The sequence below is a fragment of the Phyllobates terribilis genome, unplaced genomic scaffold, assembly GCF_046119375.1.
Source record: "Phyllobates terribilis strain yellow unplaced genomic scaffold, ASM4611937v1 Scaffold_3__8_contigs__length_932513732, whole genome shotgun sequence".
NCBI classification, from domain to species: Eukaryota; Metazoa; Chordata; class Amphibia; order Anura; family Dendrobatidae; genus Phyllobates; species Phyllobates terribilis.
Window position 1 is genome coordinate 733,770,163 of NW_027362763.1, and position 20,423 is coordinate 733,790,585.

Genomic DNA, 20,423 nt, shown 5'->3' on the forward strand with positions numbered 1-20,423 from the left:
CTTTGAAAAATCAGTCTTAAGATATTTCTTGGCCCATTCTTGACGTTTTATCTTATGTTTCTTGTTCAAAGGTGGTCGTTTTTCAGCCTTCCTTACCTTGACCATGTCCCTGAGTATCGCACACCTTGTGCTTCTTGATACTCCAGTAACGTTGCAGCTCTGAAATATGGCAAAACTGGTGGCGAATGGTATCTTGGCAGCTTCACGCTTGATTTTCCTCAATTCATGGGCAGTTATTTTGCGCCTTTTTTGGCCAAAACGCTTCTTGCAACCCTGTTGGCTCTTTGCCATGAAACGCTTGATTGTTCGTTGATCACGCTTCAAAAGTTTGGAAATTTCAAGACTGGTGCATCCCTCTGCAAGACATCTCACAATTTAGGACTATTCAGAGCCCGTCAAATCTCTCTTCTGACCCATTTTGCCAAAGGAAAGGAAGTTGCCAAATAATTAAGAACACCTTATATAGGGTGTTGATGTCATTAGACAACACCCCTCCTCATTACAGAGATGCACATCACCAGATTTACTTAATAGGTAGTTGGCTCTCAAGCCTATGCAGCTTGGAGTAGGACAACATGTACAAAAAGTATCATGTGATCAAAATACTCATTTGGCTAATAATTCTGCACGCGGTGTATAATCTCAGACTAAAAGTTGGAATTTCTTAAATTACAATTTGCAGTTTTCACACTTGCCAATTAGGTAAGGTAATGAGGCTGATTAATAAAGAAGGTCTGTGTATTCTGATATATTTTACATAAACAATGCCTAAGAACGTATCATTACATGGGGATAATATAATATAAATGTATATTATTTATAGGGGCTTGTTTGTTTGTTGGCTGACTTAAACCACATATTTTAATTGCTCTATTGATACAAAGGCTATAATAACGGAGTTGATTGACTTTGATGAGAAGGCTGTGCATGATACAATGTACAATGTAAGATCATATAGATGGTACCTAAATATAGGATGGTCATGTAGGTCACAGAAGATGCCGCAAAACTGTCTTTTATCTGCAAATGTAGACATAATTGGGCTCTACCTTCTTATTAATTACTGCACATAAGAATGGATAATCATGGCTAATTATGTATGGTCGTATTTAGCAGCCATTGTTAAAAGAGTTAAAAGAATCATAAGTGCGAGTTGTTCCATGAGTTGTTATCCAACTGACAACGAAACAATTAGTTGTGTCATTCTTTAAGGATTTATTCATTTAAGCCATTTAAAGTTATTTGTGAATTTTAGAACAATTACTACCTGGTTACATGGGATTTAACTACATCACAAAGCTAAGTGTGGTGTTCCTATTTGTGTAGGGCACTTTCAATATGCATAACATGTCCTACGCAAACAGCATACAGTGCCAAAAAATCAAAACTAAATATCCATTTAGCATTTGGTATATCTGTAGCTTATGATGGGAAGGGGAATCCAACATTAGAAATGAATATTGATTGCTAGGATATACTATAGGTTTCAGATGGTCTTTCTGAATAGCCACCAATTCTCAGTGAAAAGTTCCTTTGGTAGACAGTAGAAATGAACAAATCAGGAAAAATTTGGCCATTTTTTCCCAAGAAATTCAATTTGGGGAAAAGTTATTCTGTGTGAATTTACAGTGAACCTGACAGGTGAGACATGTTGCACAATCCACGGGCAGCATGTTTCATGTACTGTTGGTTTGAACTCAACTAGGTATGTTTCACTCTGAAACACTGCGGCGTTTCTGAGAAGAACATACTTTATTAGACATCGGTGACCGAGCTGCGCTAAAGATTAGTCAGACAGGCGGGCCTCCAATGGCTCCTCCTTGCCTGCTGATCTGGATTGACAGGTCTCCATCTTATTGTGCATGTAGACAGTTTAATGCCCCTAATTCTCCATCACTGTATGTCCCTTATTGTGCTCTGGGGTCTTTCCAGACCTTAGAGAATAGTAAACATATGTGAAAAAAAATGATTATACTCACCTCTCACCTTTCTATCCCCTCTGCTCCTCAGCATCACCTGTCCAGTCCTCGTCGCATCTTCAGAAGGCTGCTGCTCATGATAAAATTCCTGGACCTCTCATTCAGTATGGCCTGGACTACAGGCTTTGATACGGTCAGGGTGGGGAAGTTCTTCGCATGCATTCACAATGTCATGGGGTATGGCATTATATCCTAGCACTGTGACCTTTCAAATGCTTGTGCAAAACCCTCCCGAGAGTTCATCAAAGCTGGAAATTACAAGGAATTTCAGTGCGAGAGGAGGCGATATGAAAATTCGGCAAGCGCCAGATGGGTGACGCGGAGGAGCTGGAAAGGTCAGTATAAAGATTTTTTTGGCCTTTTATGGTTTATCAAAATGGCTGCCTGTGACTGCCATTTCCCTGAATCCACTGCTGAAGCGAATTATAAAAAATCCACATTTTTGCAGACAAAATTTGCTTTGCCTTTTCACAGATAATTAAATTCAGAGAAGTTATTCTCCTTGAAATTAATGTCCCTAATTATGCTCTGGGGTCATTCCAGACTCCATAACAAAATAAACTTAAGATGTACAATCTAAAAAAATGCTCACCTCACCGCTAAACTTTTTGGCCACTGCCGCTACTCCATGCCCACTCTCCAGTCTTCTGTGCTTCGGTTGTGTTGCGTTGCATGTCCAGCCCGGTGTTCATTCTAGGTCGGAGCTTCCAGCCATTGGCAGGCTACAGAGTTAACTACATATGTGCAGTGACCTCTGGGTCCAGTGGCTGTAAGTCGTGGCCCGTTGTTCACTCTAGGACATAATTTCTGATTACTAGTAGGCCATACATAGTAATCTTTGGGGTTTGCTCCGGCCTATAGTGAACACCAGAAATGTGTTGCGACGGAGGCGTGGAGATCCTCACAGTGGCAGGGAACTTCAAGGGCAGCCAAAATGGTGAGCAGTGAGGTGAGTATTTTTATTTTGAACCATTGGTCAGCCCTCTACTGTTCAGCAAGATGGCGGACGCAGCTGGCCACCATTTTTAGGAAATTACAAAATATCCGTATTCTCCAGAATGTGGATTTTTAAAAAAAATTTGAGTAGAATTTAATTCCACTCAAATAAGTTTTCCCATCTCTACTGTTGAGCCAACACCTTCCAGTACAATGGTTTTATACTAAAAATGACTAAGCTTTAGAACTTATTGAAGATATTTTAAAATATAATTTACTAGTTTCATTTCTTGTAAAAAAAAAAATGGAGGTGGCCTTAAAAAAAGAAGATGACCTCCCCATTCGCATACACCAAGGAGATCCCAATGATGTTGATTGAGCTCAGTGAAATATATAGATAATGTAGCCATGTTTTCTCCTGCTAACCACTTATACTTGCTTCTGAAAAAAAAATCAGGGTTATTACAATGGCATACCATTTACTACTACAAAGAAACACATTTTTAACAAAATCCACAGAGAGAAAATTACAGTCGGCTAGCTAACTATTACATGTCTTCTGTGTGTACAATAAGAGAAGTGGACAAGCGAGGGGAGAAAGCTATTTACAGCACTATGTTAACTTAATGACAATCTTTATCCCATTCCAATCCAACACATTCTATCATTCGACATCTTCGACTCGTTGATTACTGTATTTCATTGCCTGAATTTTATAAACATTTCATAAATTGGCACTTATAATGTACGCAGAGTCCCATTTTTGCATCTTCAAGTTGACAAACTTCCCTCCCTTATTATGATAGGTTATATTGTTCTGAAATGTGATATTTGGATATTTGGGATCTGTCCTCTTTAGGGTTGGCCGGTTTTATCGAAATGTGACAAAGAAAACATAAAATCCTTTTTTTGTGTTTTTTAGATATATTCAGTACAGATTGTATTGAAAAAAATTGTCCAACGTATGGACTTATCATCTGATTTTGAGTTATTTAGATTATTTAGAGGTGCTGTTTTAGCAAACACTCTACAATTCATTAATCAATGTATACATTACCAGTGATATTATCCTTATTTACTTAAAAACTAAAGGGGTGTACACATTTTTTTTCCTTTCTAAAAATTGATTCAACTTAACTACAAAATTAAAAAACAATCAAACAAAAAAACTATACTTACCCTCTGACACCCCAATATTCCTCCTCAGCACTATCCAGGTTCTCTGTTGGTTTCCAAGCCCATTCATCTGCCAGGTGCAACAATTAGCGGCAGCAGAGGTGGAAAAAAATGGGAGGGCAAACTCTTTAAAATGCTAGTTGTCAGACTTACGACTCAGGACTCAGAGATGAGTGAACCCAAACTTAAAAGTTCTGCGTTTGTACCAGTTAGTGTCCAGTGCTGAACGCCGAACACAGAGTTCTCCCGGAAGTCCGTTGCAATGTTTGGAGTTCCAGGGGAACTTGCAGAGAGAGAGAGTATTTCAAAAAGTTTTTCAAAAGTTTGGGTCCCCATTGTTTTCAATGGGATTTGGGTTCTGTTTCAAGTTCGGGTACAGTTTTGGTACGGAACCGAACTTTGGACTAAAGTTCGAGTCGGGTACCAGAAACACACTTCCATGGGTCCGCTCATCCCTAATCCCTACTCAGGTGGCCAAAAATGATGATAATTTAATTTGTGAGAGTTGCTCAAAAACTAAAGAAGTAACAATAAAAGATTATGGACTTATAAAACTGAATGATTGAAAATCAACTTCTTTGGGATCTGAGAACAGATAGATATCTTGGTAAGGGTAGGTTCATTAGAGCGTATTTACGGTCCAAGTGCTGTCCATTAAAAAACAGACAGTTCACCGACCAATGTTATTCTATGGGGCAGTGCAGATGAGTGATTTTGTTTTTTCACTGACAAAATCTGGGTATGAAAAAAATCACAACATGTATAAGTTTCTTCCAAGTGTCAGATGAGACTCACCCATTCAAGTCTAGGGATGCGCAAAATAAACGGATGCCATACGGAGACATTTTTTAACGGATAAATTCCAAATCTTCAACATAAGAAACTGTAAAAGGTCTTGTAAATTATTAGTAACTACTGCAGTAAAAAAAAAACGGATTGTATATGGATGACAAGTGAGAAAAAAGTTTTCTGGATGAAACTCTTGACGATTTTTTATACTCTCATGTGAACTTATGCTCGAGGATATTTTCCAATATAAGACAATGGATGCTGTTATTCTGATATTTAGATCTACTGTGTGTAGGAACAGAAGTGATAGCAGAAGACATAGTCAAGAGTGCAGGAAGAACACCCAGGCAATAGTGATGGTGGAGCAGTCTCTCCAGATACTTCTGGCATCACATGATTGGCAAAGTGAACTAAAAGTACCCTTTAAATAATTTACAGTTTGATATACATAATATATTATGATATATGTATATTTTTTCCACAGCACTGCAATGTATTATTATGTAGAAAGAGATAGATGGATAGACAGATAAAAAGATATATATACAAAAAAAACTGGAACATCACATTAAGAGCAAAGAGATGGGTGCCGGACCTGCTAAACAATTATCCAGACGTAAATTAGCCAAATAATAAAAAGCTATACATATACAGTGGAGAAAAAAAGTATTTAGTCAGCCACCAATTGTGCAAGTTCTCCCACTTAAAAAGATGAGAGGCCTGTAATTGACATCATAGGTAGACATCAACTATGAGAGACAAAATGAGAAAACAAATCCTGAAAATCACATTGTCTGATTTGGAAAGATTTTTTTTTTAAATTGTGGTGGAAAATAAGTATTTGGTCAATTACAAACAAGAACGGTGAGCAAAAATCCCATAACCACATGAGGGGACCTAGGGAATGACCTGCAGAGAGCTGGGACCAACGTTACACAGGCTACCATCAGTAACACACTACGCCGCCAGGGACTTAGATCCTGTAGTGCCAGACGTGTCCCCCTGCTTAAGCCATTACATGCCTGGGCCCATCTGAAGTTTGCTAGAGAGCATTTGGATGATCCAGAGGAGTATTGGGAGAATGTCATACGGTCAGATGAAACCAAAGTAGAACTGTTTGGTAGAAACACAACTCGTCATGTTTGGAGGAGAGAGAATGCTAAGTTGCATCCAAAGAACACCATACCTACTGTGAAACATGGGGTGGCAACATCATGCTTTGGGGCTGTTTCACTGCCAAGGGACCAGGACGACTGATCCATGTACATAAAAGAATGAATGGGGCCATGTATTGTGAGATTTTGAGTGCAAACCTCCTTCCTTCAGCAATGACATTGAAAATGAAACGTGGCTGGGTCTTTCAGAATGACAATGATCCCAAGCACACCGCCAGGGCAACGAAGGAGTGGCTTCGTAAGAAGCATTTCAAGGTCCTGGAGTCCGTGTTGCTCAGCGACAGCCCCAAAACATCACTGCTCTAGAGGAGATCTGCAAAGAGGAATGGGCCAACATACCAGCAATACTGTGTGCCAAACTTGTGAAGACTTACAGAAAACGTTTGACCTCTGTCATTGCCAACAAAGGATATATAACAAAGTATTGAGATGAACTTTTGTAATTGACCAGATACTTATTTTCCACCAAAATTTGAAAAAAAATTGTTTCCAAATCAAACAATGTGATTTTCAGGATTTGTTTTATCATTTTGTCTCTCATAGTTGAGGTCTACCTATGAAGTCAATTACAGGCCTCTCTCATCTTTTTAAGTGGGAGAACTTGCACAATTGGTGGCTGACTAAATACTTTTTTCCCCACTGTACAGTAGACAAGTAGCCTGTTGGAACGTATACTGTTAATTCCAATACTGCAAGAATATGAAATACCGAACTCTTAAGAAATGGCATTGAGGCCTTTTCATTTCTCGTTATCTTTTGGTTTTCACAGTCCTTTGCCTTAAACTTTAGATTTCCGAAGATCGTGAAATAATTGAACTGACTGAAATGCCTCCACTTTAATAATAAATAAATACATTAAACTGTAAAGCCTCTCTTCAATTTTTTTTCCCTAGATTTTTAAAAGCCATGACTTTGGTTCCCATAGGTGAATTCTGTTTCTCTATATCTCCGTCAAACAGTCTTGAGGATCCTGGAGCATCTAGAAATTACATGATTACTTGTTGACCTATAGGATTAGCAGCTGCCACGCTGTCTTTTGTAGTTAGAGGAATGCAAGTCTGTATGACAGTCAAATTCTCTTTTAATTAATTTTGTCTCCGAGACTCTTCTTGCACACTTCGCTCATCCTGAAAACCTTCCCGACCACGTCAAGTTGTTGTGCACCGAGGGACCATGTGTCCTCTCTTTCTTTCCTAGCCAATGTTCATGGAAAGAACAAGGATAAATTTAGTTTAGTGACTGTACCAGGTGTCCTGAGAGCTTGCTTGAAATATGTACATATGCATGTCAAGCGGGATGATGTACTTGAGCGTGCTAAGAGGAAAGGAGCATAAATCATTGTCAAAAGCTTCTCTTGCCCTTTTCTTGAAGGAAGCATTTCTTTACATGGCAAATGTGTGTGCTCTATATTTTTAGATCAAATGTACAGAAATAGTTGGTCTCATAAAGGTTTAGGCTAATGTGGCCTAATTTTGAAGTATATTGGACGAAATAGTAGACTCATTAATATTAAACATATTTGGAACATAATATTTGGAATATTTTTAGAAATTTAATTAGCAATATGCCAGCATGGTAAATTAAAATTAAGTCCTAGTTCATAGTGGTTGCTATAGTTACCGCAGAATTCAAAAATTTTAATATAGTATAGTTGCAGTTGCTATATCAACAATGTTCCATGAGTGAAAGTGATTGGAGTGTCTTAAAGTACAAAGTATAAAATCAACCATTCTACATTTGAATACTAGGAATTTCTGGGGTGTATGTTTTTTTTTAACATGGGACTTTAGAAACAGCTTGCTATATAGAGGCAGTGAAGAAAAAAGCTGGCACCTCCGAAAAGGATTAAAAATTTGATATCCTTAATTAGTGTATCCGTTTAAAATTACACGCTTGGCTCCATATTGAACTCTGACACGTTTCCGGAGCACTTCCACCCTTAATCATAGAGATACATGACCCTCATTTCATAATCTATTTAAAAACTTTTTGGATTAATCGTGTGAAAAGACAAGAATATACTCCTGAAAAGGATTTATAAAATACAATATTACCATATATAAAGTCTGAAATAATCATGAATAGGAGGATATAGATGTAACAAAGCTGAAAATTAGACATGAACGGATCGATCCGTGGGGGATCGACTTCAAGTCAAACTTCCTCAAATTCACAGTTCACTGCAAATTTGAACACTTTGAACACTTTGCAAAAAAAATGCCCTATGCAATTTCACACACCTTCCCATAGTGTCCTGCAGCTATCACATAACGTGGTAGTAGCATAGCCAATCAAAGGGGCAATCACAGCCACTATAAAATATGAGGGGCAGCACATTGGCTCAGTAGTTAGCACTGTTGCTTTTTAGCATTGGGGTCCTGGGTTCAAATTCCACCAAGGACAACATCTGCAAGGAGTTTATATGTTCTCCCTGTGCTTCCTCCCACGCTCCAAAGACATACTGATAGGAAATTGAGATAGTGAGCCCCAATGGGCCCAGAGATAATGATGTTTGTTGTGGAATATAATGGTGTTACATAAATAAGCATAATAATAATAATGTGGGCTGGCCAAGGAGTGCTATTTTATGCTTGTACAGTGTAAGTGGTCAGAGAGCACAACTCATTCCAACTAGGGACAGATAAAGATCTAATATGATTGTGGTGTACTACTCCAGTGCTGAATCACATTGAAAATGGGAGTGGTCTGAGTCTGTGAATAATAATACAAATATTCAAATGCTATAGGGAGGTCCTATACCTGCATAGTCAATGTGATTGTGAATGATCTGTGATATACAGCAGAAACAGCATCTTAAAATTATTTTCCTATAATGTAATAAAATAGCCCCTCATCACATAATTCAAATGGCAAACCTGCCAAGTCATGTGTCAGGGTGGGCTGCACTCTGATGAAACACTGCTCCAGAGACCTGTGTCTCAACTGACAGAGGAGCTGTATTGTAAGCACATGTACTTTCATGAGTGTGTGACAGGTGAGCAGATACATTTTTTCCATGGCTGACTAAGCACAGAGCATTGAGGCTGGTGAAATAAAATCCTTTGGGGTCAGTCAGTTGAAGAGAACCATAACAATCATTCAAGGAATCAGGGTAAGTTATCAACATAATATTTACAAATTTCCAAAGGCAAATAATTCCTAACTAAGGATTAAACTATGTTTAAAATATAACTTTTAATTATGCCTATTTAATAGATTTTCAGAAATAAAAATATGTAATGTATTAAAATCACATTCACAACTAATGTGATGGTCTTATTCCCTTTATTAGAGAGATTCATATTGTGACAGATGTGATCATACATCAGTTGAGGAGAAGATTTAATTCTTATCCTGTCACATACTGCTGCAGCAGCTCTGGTAGGTGTGCTTACGATACTGGTTTCCTGTCAGTTGAGACACAGGTCTCGTGAGCTGTATTTCTTCAAACTGTGGCCCACCATGACATGTGGATGGAATGGGTTGACATACAAATTATGTGACTTGGGCCATTTTATGACATTCTTGAAGAACCCCTTTAATAACAGCATTTATTTTATTCTTCACACACTGCAAACAATGAGGACAGTTTAATAACCCTCTGTCCTAATTTTGCTACTAAAGAAAAATCTTGAAACCATAGCTTGTGTGTTGTGTCAAAAAAAGTGTGCTTCCTAGCTTGTGAGATGGGGCAGCCATCTTTTTTATCATTTTATTTGTAAACGACAAAAGAAAAATCCCCATAATCTAAACACAACTGTCTACGTGACATAGTGTGCATGTTGTAAAAAAAAAATTGCACAATTCCATGTTACAATAGATCAATATACATACACACGCAGACTCCGCAACCCAATACTTAGTCCTGAACCTAATTCTGGACCTTTCCAATTTAGACAACATTTACCACAACAGACACATCTGATGAAGGGTATTAACCCAAAACATAATGTTTTAGCTATTGTGACAGTGTCACTGGTTTTATATTTGAGGGGAGGTATGTGTCACTCAGGATGCTCTCCTGTGTGAACTAAGACCTACCTTATTTTTCTGCCAGCGTGTTATATGCTGGTAGATTTACTCTGTTAAAGGGTGTGCGGTTTTATGGGAATGGCAAAGATTGCGGGATGCCATTCCCCCTACCTCCCCTCAGGGTGTGGCTGAGCAATGTGTAAAAGCTCAGTCCTGTTTTTTTTTCTCTGGAGTGTGGTCTGAAGAGGGAAGTCTCCAGACAGTATTGTGGAAGCTGCAGAGCTTGTTACTTGGACTGTGCAGTTTATGCTACCGAGAGCGGGCGGAACACGCTCATCTATGGACTGAGCTAGACTTTGTTTATTGTTTTTTTTTCCTGCGAAACCCTGCTGGTTTTATGCCAGATAATACACCAGCAGGAACGTAACCTGAGAACGTGCGTCCTGAGTCTGCCTCCGGGAGAGCCGAGCGAGTCGTCTTGCCACAGTTGGTGGAGAATGCGGGCAGGATTCCAGGAACACGTTTACCTGCCACAAAGACCGGTGGATGTCCTGGGTGAAGGCTGCCAGCCTGCCAGAGAAGTCCAGCAGCATGGAGGAACTCGTTAAACACCTACAGGCCCAGCAGAGCATGCAGCAGGCCCAGCAGAGCATACAGCAGCAGCACCAGGAGACGACCAAATTGTTGCTTCAGCAAATCCAGTTGCAGCAAAAGTCGCAGCAGCAGCACCAGCAGGAGGCGCAACAGCAGATACGGCTTTTGGCGGACGCCATCCAGAGCAGGGCGGCCGCCCCACCCCCAGGACTGACTGACGATTCTCACGTCAGGAAGGCGGTAAGGCGGGCCATGCAGAAGATGACCCCTGGGGATGATGTAGAAGCATTTCTGACTGTTTTTGAGAGGGTGGCTGATCGGGAGAGACTTCCACCAGCACAGTGGGCAGAGGTTCTGGCGCCATATTTATCGGGTGAACCCCAGAAGGCGTATTTTGACTTGGCGCTGCAAGATGCTAAGGAGTATCCCAAACTAAAGACAGAGATCTTAGCATGTCTGGGAGTAAATATGGCGGTGAGAGCCCAACGAGTTCATCACTGGGCGTATGCTAGCGACAAACCCCCTCGCTCGCAGATGTTTGACCTACTGCATCTGGTTCAGAAGTGGCTACAACCGGAGTCCTCCACTCCGGCCCAGATGGTTGAGCGGTTGGTGATTGACAGATTCATGCATTCCCTTCCCAATCCAGTACAGACCTGGGTTGCCCAGGGTGATCCCCAGAACGCAGATGACTTCATCGGCCTGGTAGAGAGGTACCAGGTAGTCGAGAGATCTCTTGGGAATCCGGATGCAGTCATTTCTCCCTACTGGGATACCCAAAGGGGGGCGGGTTCACCACGGAAGGGGTCTAGAGCCACCATTGGGGGGCGTCCCACTCCCACTGAAGGTGCCGTTAGAACATTTGGTAAAGATATAGTTTGCTGGCGGTGTCACAACCCTGGACATGTAGCCGCCAGGTGTCAAATATCCCCTGAGCCCATGGACTGCAGCTTAGGCAGACGGGTCTCCTATTATGCCTATCCAGCCTGTAGCGTAGACTCTCGACCCGGTGAGGGGCCGCAGGCGTGTGCAGTGTCCATTAATGGAGTAAAAGTGCTTGGTCTGTTGGACTATGGGAGTCTGGTGACCATGATCAGAGCATCCCTTCCCCACCAGTTGATCCCTTCCAAAACCCTGGGCGTTCAGTGCATCCATGGTGACGCCAAGGACTATCCCGTGGCCACAGTAACAGTGGGGACAGACTGTGGTGCTCAGTCCCATGAAGTCGGGGTAGTAAAGGACCTGATACATCCCGTCATATTGGGCCATGATTTTTCCTTATTCTGGGACTTGTGGGGGAAGGGAACTGGACTAAGTAGCATGGGGAAAAACCAGGTCCTTGAAGAAGAACCCCCGACGAAGTCGCAGATGGAGGAGTTCCCACTGTGTGTCCTTTTCGGTGACGAGGGTGAGACGATGACCGAGGAGGCCGACCTCCCTGCGTTAGATATGTCCAGAGAGAACTTTGGGACTGCTCAAGTTCGAGACCTGACCTTAAAAGGGGCGTTCGACCAGGTTACTGTATGCAATGGGGTTGCCCAAGAGCCGGGGGCGGACACCAGATTCCCCCACTTTGCAGTGCAGGGGGAGATGCTATATCGGGTGGCCAAACTGAGGGGCGGTGAGATAGTGGAACAGCTGTTAGTGCCGGGGCCATACAGACGGCGGGTGCTAGATATGGCCCATTCACATGTTCTGGGGGGACACCTAGGGGTCGAGAAAACTCAGGAGAGGATATTGAGAAGGTTTTATTGGCCAGGGTGTTATCGAGAAGTTCAAATCTATTGTAGGTCATGCCCCACCTGCCAAATAACCGCTCCCTCCTCCCACTTCCGTAGCCCCTTAGTCCCACTACCTGTGATAGAGGTTCCCTTTGAGAGGATTGCCATGGACCTCGTGGGCCCCTTAGTTAAATCAGCTCGGGACCACCAATATATCCTGGTCGTCATGGACTACGCGACTCGATATCCAGAAGCGGTTCCCCTAAGGAACATGTCCAGTAAAAGTATAGCCCGAGAGCTGGTCCATATTTTCGCTCGGACCAAAAGAGATTCTGACAGACCAAGGAACCCCCTTCATGAGCAAGGTGATGAAGGAGCTTTGCAGAGTCCTTCAGATAACTCTGCTTCGGACCTCGGTTTATCATCCGCAGATGGACGACCTAGTAGAAAACTTCAACAAGACCTTAAAGGCGATGCTCAAGAACGTCGTTGAAAAGGATGGGCGAGACTGGGACTACCTGCTCCCATTTCTGCTTTTCTCAGTCAGAGAAGTTCCTCAAGCCTCCACTGGCTTCTCTCCATTTGCGCTCCTATATGGGCGGCATCCAAGAGGTCTCCTAGACATCGCCAAGGAAACTTGGGAGGCTGAAGTCACGCCACACCGGAGTATCATCGAACATGTCACCCAGTTACAGGAGAGAATGTCAAAGGTGATGCCCATCGTGAAGGAACATCTCCTCCAGGCTCAGGAAGCCCAGGTGAGGGTCTATAACCTGTCGGCGAGACTAAGACAGTTCCAGCCCGGGGACCGTGTTTTGGTGCTGATCCCTACCGTCTAGAGCAAGTTCCTTGCCAAATGGCAAGGTCCATACGAGGTGGTGGAGAAAGTCAGCGAGGTTAATTATAAAGTCCACCAGTCTGGCCGAAGAAAGCCGCATCAAATATATCATATAAATTTGCTCAAGCCGTGGCGGGACCGTGAACCTGTAGAAACTCCTTGCTTGGAAGCCGCACCAGAAGGCAAGGTGGAGGAGGTCACTATTGCAGAGACTCTATCACCGGCCCAGAAGCAACAGTGTCGAGAATTACTACAGCGGAATCGGGAGCTGTTCTCAGAGTTGCCGGGGCATACCCAGGTGGTAGAGCATGATGTGCTGACAGAGCCGCACGTACGAGTGAATCTGAAGCCGTATCGGATTCCGGAAGCACGCCGGGAGGTGATCTCGGCCGAGGTGAAGAGGATGTTAGACCTCGGAGTAATAGAGGAGTCAAAGAGAGGGTGGTCGAGCCCAATCGTCCTCGTGCCGAAACCCAATGGAGAATGGATGTTTTGTAATGACTACCGCCGGCTGAATGAGGTATCCAAGTGTGACGCGTACCCGATGCCCCGCGTCGACAAACTCATCGAGAGGCTTGGACCGGCGAGGTACATCACCACACTCGACCTGACGAAAGGCTTCTGGCAGATCCCCATGTCCCAGATGGCTAAGGAGAAGACAGCTTTCTCAACACCTGATGGGTGTTTTCAATACACGCGGATGCCGTTCGGACTACAGGGGGCCCCAGCCACTTTCCAGAGGGCTATGGATCGGATCCTAGCCCCACATAAGAAGTATGCCGCAGCCTACCTCGACGACATTGTGGTCTTTAGCCCAGACTGGGCTAGTCACCTACCTAAACTACAGGCCATTCTGGACGCGCTAAGGAAGGCAGGATTTACCATAAATCCGAGAAAGTGTGCTATCGGAAAAGAGGAGGCCAAGTACCTGGGCTATGTTGTTGGGAGAGGCGAAATAAAGCCGCAAATCAAGAAAGTGGAGGCAATTCAAACATGGCCGCAACCACTCTCAAAGAAGCAGGTGAGAGCATTCCTAGGAATGGTGGGATACTACCGGCGGTTTATCCCGAATTTCGCCATGATTGCCACGCCACTAACGGATCTTCTAAAAGGCACCAAATCAACCATGGTGAAATGGACGGAAGAAACGGAGACCGCGTTTCAACAGTTGAAGCTAACACTGTGCAAGCAGCTGGTCCTGGTCGCGCCAGACTTCAAGAAAGAATTTGTGGTCCAGACGGATGCTTCAGAGGTTGGTCTAAGGGCCGTACTCTCCCAAGAAATAAATGGGGAAGAACATCCCATTCTCTATCTAAGCCGAAAGCTGTCCTCCTGCGAGAAGAACTATGCCATAGTAGAGAAAGAGTATTTAGCCATAAAATGGGCCGTGGATACACTGAAATATTACCTACTAGGCCGGAAGTTTAGATTAGTATCAGACCATGCCCCGTTGAGATGGTTGAGGGAGAAGAGGGGTAAAAATGTCAGGGTAACTAGATGGTTCCTAGAGCTTCAAGAGTTTAACTTTCACGTGGAGCATAGGCCCGGGAAGTTACATGGGAATGCAGATGCCCTCTCTAGGATTCCCTGCCTGGTGTCAGAAGGCGCCCAAACCCCCGGCTTTGGGCAGAGGGGGGGAATATGTGACAGTGTCACTGGTTTTATATGTGAGGGGAGGTATGTGTCACTCAGGATGCTCTCCTGTGTGAACTAAGACCTACTTTATTTTTCTGCCAGCGTGTTATATGCTGGTAGATTTACTCTGTTAAAGGGTGTGCGGTTTTATGGGAATGGCAAAGAGAGCGGGACGCCATTCCCCCTACCTCCCCTCAGGGTGTGGCTGAGCAATGTGTAAAAGCTCAGTCCGTTTTTTTTTTCTCTGGAGTGTGGTCTGGAGAAGGAAGTCTCCAGACAGTATTGTGGAAGCTGCAGAGCTTGTTACTTGGACTGTGCAGTTTATGCTACCGAGAGCGGGCGGAACACGCTCATCTATGGACTGAGCTAGACTTTGTTTATTGTTTTTTTTTCCTGCGAAACCCTGCTGCTTTTATGCCAGATAACAAACCAGCAGGAACGTAACCTGAGAACGTGTGTCCTGAGTCTGCCTCCGGGAGAGCCGAGCGAGTCGTCTTGCCACACTATACTGACGACGATGTAATCTATGGATATGAGATATTGTGCATAAATCCTAATTAAGCATCTCCACCGCCTTTTGGTGTGCAGTTTCTTCCTTTTATTCACTAGGGATCTACAGGGGATCCAAAAGAATTAGCACCCTATACAAATTGATACTGTTCATTAAGGGTGTGCCGCCTACCCTATTAATTATTTAAACACAGCTGTCTACCCACAAAGCATGCGTGTTGTTAAAAAAAAAGTTTCTTGCACACTTCCTTGTTGTAATAGACCAATATTAGACCTATAAACATGCAGAGCAATTAACACCTCATTTGCATATGAATTAAAATGAAACTTTTAGTGAACGCAGCAGAAGATAGAAGATATAAAGGTATTGATGAATTTACATATTAAAGACTTGCATGTCCATATACAGTGCCTACAAGTAGTATTCAACCCCCTGCAGATTTAGCTGGTTGACACATGCGGAATTAACTTGGCATTGTGATATTTGTACTGTTGATCAGCCTGGAAGTGGGAAATGCACTGCAGCAAATTTTTTTTTTTTTTTTTTTTTTAACGTTAAAAGTTAATTCAGAGTGTCATTTATTATTCAACCCCTCAAACCACAAGAATTCTGTTTGGTCCCCCTAAAGTATTAAGAAGTAGTTCAGGCACCAAGAATAATGAGCTTCACATGTGTGGATTAAAGATCTCTTTTGCCAGCCTTTTCTGACTATTTAAGACCCTCCCCAAACTTGTGAACAGCACTCAGACATGGTCAACATGGGAAAGACAAAGGAGCATTCCAAGGCCATCAGAGACAAGATCGTGGAGGGTCACAAGGCTGGCAAGGGGTACAAAACCCTTTCCAAGGAGTTGGGCCTACCTGTCTCCACTGTTGGGAGCATCATCCGTAAGTGGAAGGCTTATGGAACTACTGTTAGCCTTCCACGGCCTGCACAGCCTTTGAAAGTGTCCTCCCGTGCCGAGGCCAGGCTTGTCCGAAGAGTCAAGGCTAACCCAAGGACAACAAGGAAGGAGCTCTGGGAAGATCTCATGGCAGTGGGGACATTGGTTTCAGTCAATACCATAAGTAACGTACTCCACCGCAATGGTCTCCGTTCCAGACGAGCCCGTAAGGTACCTTTACTTTCAAAGCGTCATGTCAAGGCTCGTCTACAGTTTGCTCATGATCACTTGGAGGACTCTGAGACAGACTGGTTCAAGGTTCTATGGTCTGATGAGACCAAGATCGAGATCTTTGGTGCCAACCACACACGTGACGTTTGAAGACTGGATGGCACTGCATACGACCCCAAGAATACCATCCCTACAGTCAAGCATGGTGGTGGCAGCATCATGCTGTGGGGCTGTTTCTCAGCCAAGGGGCCTGGCCATCTGGTCCGCATCCATGGGAAGATGGATAGCATGGCCTACCTGGAGATTTTGGCCAAGAACCTCCGCTCCTCCATCAAGGATCTTAAGATGGGTCGTAATTTCATCTTCCAACAAGACAACGACCCAAAGCACACAGCCAAGAAAACCAAGGCCTGGTTCAAGAGGGAAAAAGTCAAGGTGTTGGAGTGGCCTAGTCAGTCTCCTGACCTTAACCCAATTGAAAACTTGTGGAAGGAGCTCAAGAATAAAGTCCACATGACACACCCAAAGAACCTAGATAACTTGGAGAAGATCTGCATGGAGGAGTCGGCCAAGATAACTCCACAGACCTGTGCCGGCCTGATCAGTAGAGATGAGCGTTGTTCTACTCGAACTGTTCGCCAATCTCAAATTCGAGCTGTTTTGGGCGGTGCTCGAGCCGGTCGGCGAACACGAACAATTTGAGAAAAATTCGGCTGTTCGAGGTTATGTTCGATAACTGTTCGTGCACCAAAATCATAACTGGATTTTTTCTCAGTAATGATGAAAATTAATGTTAATACGCAGTTTGAGTGTACAGCGGGGCGGGGGGAGGGGCAGGGGATGGATCTCTGCAGGAACAATGAAGATCTCCATTTTTTTTTCTCTTTACCGCATTTGCAGTGGGGAGGTGCAATCTGTCAGCCTATCAGCAGCGCACACACGGAGCGAAGTGCTTTTTTTCACACAAGCAAGGGCATGTGTGATTGGCAGTGTATGTCACATGTCCTTGCCCTATAAGACCAAGCCATTTTCCCCGTCGCCACCATTTTCTCACTGCTGCAGCTGCGTGTTAGACGGCACCGCTGTTGCTGTGTGCGCTATACCTTGTTAATTTCAAGCCAATTTTCGCACAAATATACAGATAGCTTGGGAGTAGGGAATAGTTGTGATTGCAGTCCTTTTAAGGACTAGGTTACAGCATTTCCTACGACTTTTATCAAGCAGGTCTGTGCTCTTAAATAGATAGATTGTGGGAGTAAAGACTAATTGTAATTGGAGTCCTTTTCAGGACTAGGTTACATCAGTTCCTATCAGTTTTTGCCAGGCAGGTCTGTGCCAGTGCTGTGCAAGTTTTTTTCACAGCATTTGGCTGAATCTAGCAAAGCTAATCCTTTTTGGCCTATTGCAGAGTGTGTTAGTCAGTGGAGTAGCCTATCTGTGTTGCAAGATATACCACCTGTGTATAGAATACCAATTTTTTTACTGCACCTAGTGAAGTAAAATCTTTTGGGCATAGCATCATTCTATTAGTCCATCTATACTGACCTCCATCAGGTTGCAAACTGAATATAATTTTTTTCTGCATCTAGCTCTGAAAAAATATTTGGGCTTCTAGCAGTGTGTGGGACTTGGTCTATTAGTCCATCTATACTGACCTCCATCAGGTTGCAAATTAAAAATAATTTTTTTCTGCATCTAGCTCTGAAAAAATATTTGGGCTTCTAGCAGTGTGTGGGACTTGGTCTATTAGTCCATCTATACTGACCTCCATCAGGTTGCAAATTGAATAAAAAAAATTTCTGCATCTAGCTCTGAAAAAATATTTGGGCTTCTAGCGGTGTGTGGGACTTGGTCTATTAGTCCATCTATACTGACCTCCATCAGGTTGCAAATTAAAAATAATTTTTTTCTGCATCTAACCCAGCCAATAGTTTTGGCCTAATACCACAGTTTGGCCACTCAGCTCTGCTCGGTTACCATCCATTGTTTTTTTGTGCAAACAACTCCAGAGTTGTGAATTAGTTAACCACCAAAATGAGTGGAAAAAGGCCTGCTGCTGGTGGAAAGGGGAATAGGCGTGTTGGGAAGGGGAAAAAAGGTTGTGTCCGTGGGGTAGGTGCAGAAGAAAGACCATCTTCCAGCCAAACTAAAATGTCTACTTCTTTTAGCGGACAATGTGATAAGATCCCTTTCTTACGGCCACGCCAATCGCTACAAACTCCAGATGAGGCACAAAAACAGCAGGTGCTTCAACGGATATCAAGTGCTCCTTTAAGTGGGCTCTCCTCCACATCAACTTCAACATCACAAATACTCCAGTCCTCAAAGGTGTCACCCAAATCGCACTTGCTTCCTCACAGCTCCCAAATCTCCAGCTGCCCGTCTGAGTATGAGGTAGAACAGATGGTTGAGTCTGCAGAGCTGTTTACTCATACTATAGCCTGGGAATCAGAGGTCGACTCCAGCGCTTCTGTGAATCCAGGCGAGGAAATGATCTGCACTGATGCCCAGAATCTTTATGAGTCGGATCCAGGACCAGACGCAGAAGGTTCTGACCATAATGTAGACCCTCATTCCCAAACTGTAACTCCTGTTGGTGGAGACAATGAGGAAGACGATGATAAGACTCAAATACCTGATTGGAGCGACAACTTTAGTTTTTTGTCAGGGCAGGAACAGGTTGGCTCTGAGGACGACGGGTGTGATAACGCACAGGGTGATGATGATGAGGTCGGAGATCCCACTTACTGTCAACCCACAGTCAGCCAAGAGATGAGGTCAGCAGAGGAGGTGAAGGAAGATGCTAGTGACGACGAGGTCAGGTTGCGCCTTCCTGGACAGAGACGTAGTACTGGAAGCACGTCAACAACTGCATCCTCAAACACAACTCTGCCTCTCACCACAAGTCGTGGTGGCTCTTCAGGTCGCATGGGTGCTAAGCCTTGCATAGCCTGGGCATTTTTTCAGATTGATAAAGATGACCCAACTCGTGTTATCTGTAACATTTGTCAGCAAAAGCTAAGTAGAGGCCAAAAAATACATAGTTTGAGTACTTCATGCATGAACCGGCACATGGACATGAAGCATAAGTTGCAGTGGGAAGCTCAGTGTGCTACAATGCGGCCTAGCCGGCCGGGCCAACCACCGTCTGCCATATCTTGTGCATCCGCGGCCTCTTCATCCTCTGTGACTGGGGGGACAGCAGTCACACCTGTTTTGGGGCGCAGACCTGCCACCTCTTTACCCGCAACAGCCAGCGTGATTGGCAGGTCATCATTTTCTTTGGAGGTGGTAACACCAGCTGGTCTTGAGCGCTGTCCGACATCGATAGCACCACCTTTGGATCAAGGCAACCTAACATGTCCGCCTGCATCTTCCTCACAGACCGGCAGTTTGCCGGGGACACCCTTATCAACCCCGTCTAAGCACAATAGCCAGCCCTCGGTCCCTCAGATGTGGACAAGTAAAAGACCATTTCCTCTTAGCCATGAGAAAGCTAAGAGGTTGAATTTCACCATCTGCAAGCTCTTGGCTACAGAAATGCTGCCTTTCCGCCTGGTGGACACAGAGGATTTTCGAGACCTTATGTCCGTCGCAGTGCCCCAGTACCAGATGCCCAGTCGGCACTACTTCTCAAAGAAAGGTGTGCCTGCGCTCCACCAGCATGTCGCACACAACATCACCGCTTCTTTGAGAAACTCTGTGTGTGACAGGGTGCATTTCACCACAGACACTTGGACGAGTAGGCATGGACAGGGGCGTTACATGTCGCTGACTGGGCACTGGGTAACTATGGTGACAGCAGGACAAGGGGCTGCTGTCCAAGTCTTGCCGTCAGCACGAGTTGTGCGTCAATCCTCTTTATGTCAAAGTTCCTCCACTGCTTCTGCCTCCTCAACCTCCTCTCGGTCTTCCACCTGCACCCAAAGCCTGTCTGGTCATGCCACAAGCTTTCTAACTGCGCAGAAGGGATCCTGCATAC

At 43.9% G+C, this 20,423-nt stretch overlaps 1 protein-coding gene across 18 annotated transcripts in view; it reads right to left on the minus strand.

The window, feature by feature from the left end:
• The window catches only part of NRXN1 (neurexin 1), a 1,901,072-nt gene that overhangs the window by 82,391 nt on the left and 1,798,258 nt on the right, over positions 1-20,423 (minus strand). The gene's annotated exons all lie outside the window — the stretch shown is intronic.